The following is a 4,992-nucleotide window of genomic DNA, read 5'->3' on the forward strand; positions in this document are numbered from 1 at the left end:
CTTCTTCTCTTCATTTAGCTTCTCTTATAGGCTTCCTCTGCTTTATACATACATATACATGCATACACATACATACATACACATGTACACACACACACACATATATATATACATACACATACACATGTACATACATGCATACACACTCACACATTGGGTGGATGGAACAAGCTCCAGAGAATGAGTTCCAACCCAACCTTACATACATTCATATACACATACATTGGTGGATGAAAAAAAATATCCCAACAACCTCATACACATACATATACACACATCTTGGTGGCTGGAACAGACTCCGAAGAGTGAGTTCCAAACCACACTTTCATGCTTTTTCCTACATCTTATATAGCCCAGCAAGATCTTTCAAGTAGTACGAAAATCACAACGTGGTTACATTCTATTTTTCTTTAAGTAAACCAACTATTACAGTGAGAGTAAGTAAGAAAAATATGTTTCCTAGTGTTCTCACATGATCAAATGTTTTATGTATTATGGGTGAAAAACAAATATGAAAAATTATTCCCAAGAATGTGTATACATTTGTAACTAAGCAGCTTGTTATATATATATATGATTTTATTTCCTTTTTATTATTTTTTTATTTTTTACAATTTATTCATTCTGTATCCTGATTGTAGCCCCTCTCTCATCTCCTCCCTTCCCACCTTATCTCCCTCATTCTATCTCCTCCCCCTAGTAGCCAGTGACAAATCTTAAATGCCCAAGCTAGCAGATGTTAAAGTCTGCAAAAGTGCCCGCATTTGTCTTTTTTTCCTTTCTATTTTTTTCTTTATTAATTACACTTTATTTACAAGAAGAGCTTTTCTTTAAATGCTTCTTGAGCATTCGATATTTCCCTGTAGAAAATTCTCTGCGGAGCTCTGTACCCCATTTTAAATTGGATTATTTGGTTTGTTGGTGCTTAATTTATTGTGTCGTTAGCTATTTTAGCATTACCCCCTGTAGAAGTAGGGCTGTTGAAGATTCTTTCTCAATCTGCAGCCTGACATTTTGTTCTATTGATGGTGTCCTTTGCCATACAGAAGCTTTTCAGTTTTGTGAGGTCTCACTGATTAATTGTTGACCTTAGAGCCAGCCATTTTGGTGTTCTGTTCCAGAAGTTTTCTCCTGTGCCAGTGGGTTCCAAGCTGATTTCCACTTTTTTCCAGTAGATTTAGTGTTTCTGATTTTATGTTGAGTACTTTGATCTAACTGAGTTTGAGTTTTGTGCAGGGTGAATCTATTTCCATTTTTCTTTTTTTTTTTGACATATCTTACTTGTTTTATTCATAAGGAAATAAACTCCTGTGAAAGATTAATTTTCCAAGGTCACAGAGTGAGCAGTAGCAACATAAATACTCTGGCCTACATACCGACATTCTTTATTTTTATTTTTATTTTTATTTTTATTTTTATTTTTATTTTTTTATCAGTTACATTTTATTAACTCTGTATCCCAGCCGTGTCCCGATCCCTCATTCCCTCCCAGTCCCTCCCTCCCTCCCTCATCTCCACCGTGCCCCTTTCCAAGTCCACTGGTAGGGGGGACCTCCTCCCCATTCATCTGATCCTGTTTTATCAGGTATCTTCAGGACTGGCTGCAAAGCCCTCCTCTGTGGCCTAACAGGACTGCTCCTCCCTTCGGGGGTGGGGAGACCAAAGAGCCAGTCATTGAGTTCCTGTTAGAAATAGTCCCTGTTCCCCTCACTTTGGGAAACCAATTGGTTACTGAGCTACCACAGGCTACATCTGAGTGGAGGTTCTAGGTTATATCCATACATGGACCTTGGTTGAATGTCAGTCTCAGAAAAGGCCCTGTGCCCAGATATATTTGGTCCTTGTGGAGCTCCTATCCTTTCCCCATCAGACTAACTCCCCTTCTTTCTTATGATTCCCTGTACTCTGCCAAAGGTTTGGTCATGAGTCTTTGCTTTGAAAACAAGATATACTCACTTATATAGACCTATAAGATATGATAAACATAATGAAATCTATACACCTAAAAAAGATAATCAATTGAGCGGACATGGGGTAAGATGATCAATCCTCATTTAGAAAGACAGATGGGATGTGCATTGAACATATGACAGGAGTCTACTGAGCGCATCTGAAAGACTCTAACTAGCAGTGTTTTCAAAGCAAAGACTTATTTCCATTTTTCTACATGTGGATGTCCAGTTAGAGCAGCACCGTTTGTTGAAGATTCTATCATTTTTCCAAGCATGGTTTTGATTACTTTATCAACCTAGGTATATAGGTATATTTCTGGGTCTTTGATTCAATTCCACTAACCAGTCTGTTTCTGTTTCTATGATGGTACCATGCTGTTTTCATTATTATTGTTTTATAGTACAGCTTGAAATCAGGGATAGAGAAACCTCCAGAAGGTCTTCTATTGTGCATTATTGTTTTTACTATTCTTGTTTGCTTTTGAACTCTTTCTTTTTTTAGTGTCAGGGTTTTTTTTTGTTATTTTTTTTAATTTTATTTTTTTCTTATCAGTTACATTTAATTAACTCTGTATCCCAACCGTGCCCTGCTCCCTCATTCCCTCCCAGTCCTTCCCTCACTCCCTCATCTCCAAACTTCACTGATGGGGGGGACCTCCTCCCCATTCATCTGATCCTGTTTTATCAGGTATCTTCAGGACTGGCTGCAAAGCCCTCCTCTGTGGCCTAACAGGACTGCTCCTCCCTTGGGGGGTGGGGAGGCCAAAGAGCCAGTAATTGAGTTTCTGTTAGAAATAGTCCTTGTTCCCCTCACTTTGGGAAACCAATTAGTTACTGAGCTACCACAGGCTACAACTGAGCAGAGGTTCTAGGTTATATCCATACATGGTCCTTGGTTGAATGTCAGTCTCAGAAAAGACCCTGTGCCCAGATATATTTGGTCCTTGTGGAGCTCCTATCCTTTCCCCATCAGGCTAACTCCCCTTCTTTCTTATGATTCCCTGCACTTTGCCAAAGGTTTGGTCATGAGTCTTTGCTTTGAAAACACTGCTAGTTAGAGTCTTTCAGATGCGCTCAGTAGACTTCTGTCATACGTTCAATGCACATCCATCTGTCTTTCTAAATGAGGATTGATCATCTTACTCCATGTCTGCTCTCCTGATTATCTTTTTTAGGTGTATAGATTTCATTATGTTTATCATATCTTATAGGTCTATATAAGTGAGTATATACCGTGTTTGTCTTTCTCCTCCTGGATATTTCACTCAGAATGATCTTTTCTAGATCCCACCATTTGCCTGCAAATTTCATGATTTCCTCCTTTTTGATTGCTGAGTAGTATTCCATTGTGTAAAAATACCACAATTTCTGTACCCATTCCTCCATTGATGGACATCTGTGTTGTTCCCAGGTTTTGGCTATTACAAATAAAGCTGCTATAAACATGGTTGAGCAAGTGTCCTTTTTGTGTACTTGAGCAAACTTTGGGTATATACCTAGCAGTGGTATAGCTGGGTCTTGAGGAAGCACTATTCCTAATTGTCTTAGAAAGAGCACCAGATAGATTTCCAGAGTGGTTGTACCAGTTTACATTCCCACCAGCAGTGGAGGAGGGTTCCCCTTTCTCCACAACCTCTCCAGCATGTGTTGTCATTTGAGTTTTTCATTTTGGCCATTCTGATGTGCAAGGTGATATCTCAGGGTCGTTTTGATTTGCATTTTCCTGATGGCTAATGAGGTTGAGCATTTCTTTAAAGTGTTTCTCTGCCATTCGATATTCCTCTGTCGAGAATTCTCTGTTTAGCTCTGTTCCCCATTTTTTAATTGGATTACTTGGATTGCTGCTTTTCAGCTTCTTTAGTTCTTTGTATATACTGGATATTAGTCCTCTGTCAGATAAAGGGTTAGTGAAGATTCTTTCCCAATCTGTAGGCAGTCTTTGTGTTTTCATGATGGTGTCCTTTGCTTTACAGAAGCTTTTCAGTTTCATGAGGTCCCATTTATTGATTGTTGCTCTTAGGGACTGTGCTGTTGGTGTTCTGTTCAGGAAGTTGTCTCCTGTGCCAATGAGTGCTAGGCTGTTCCCCACTTTTTCTTCTAACAGATTTAGAGTATCTGGTTTTATGCTAAGGTCTTTTTTTTTTTTTAAGTTGTAATTACACTTCAATTCCAAAAAATTAAGTTAAAATTAAATAAGTCAAATTACTACTTATTTCTATATATCTATATTTGTCAAAAAGCTATCTTGTACCGTGATATTTCTTTTCTTTTTTTTATTTAACTTTTAATAATTACACTTTATTCCTTTTGTATCCCCCCATAAGCCTCTCCCTCCTCCCCTCCCGGTCCCACTCTCCCCCCCTTTCTGCATGCATGCCTCTCCCCAAGTCCACTGATAGGGGAGGTCCTCCTCTCCTTCTTTTTTTTTTTTTCAATGCAGTTTATTCAGGAACATTGAACAATCCTCGGACCCCGGGGAAAGCCAGCCCACAGCTTAAATAGCCTCTGGGTAGCCAACCCAGGCATGCCACGGGGGCAATGCAGATAGGTCCACATACATGGAAGCAAGCCAGATCCTCGGCCTTAGCCAAATGTGGAGTTGTTCATGACAGAGAGCACTCACCATCGGGAAGGTGGAAGGCGGAAACCAGCTCCATCTTTAAGGCATAGCATTCCGCAGCTCTCTACAGTTCCCCCTTTTTGTTTTAGACGCATCAGGCAAGAGTAGAGTTCTGATCTCTGATATTAGAAATAAATTGGGACTTTGTACAGATGTTCATTTAGGTGTCATCCACCCAAAGAGCATCAGACCCGTCCGATACCTTTTTCTCAGAGGCGGGACCTGGGGCATCAACCCGCATGCAATCAGACATGCTCTTCTCTGGGTCCAAAGCGGCTGACACTGAGTGCAGTGCTTAGCCTCGCATCCTGAGCGTATCATTTTAGCTTTTTATGGTATCCAACCATGCTTGGGGAGAATGTCCTGCTTCAATGGCTGTAAAGGCCTGAATGATCATGGCTGCATCACACTGTTTTGAGA

This window comes from Meriones unguiculatus, chromosome 1 (genome assembly GCF_030254825.1).
Source record: "Meriones unguiculatus strain TT.TT164.6M chromosome 1, Bangor_MerUng_6.1, whole genome shotgun sequence".
NCBI lineage: Eukaryota > Metazoa > Chordata > Mammalia > Rodentia > Muridae > Meriones > Meriones unguiculatus.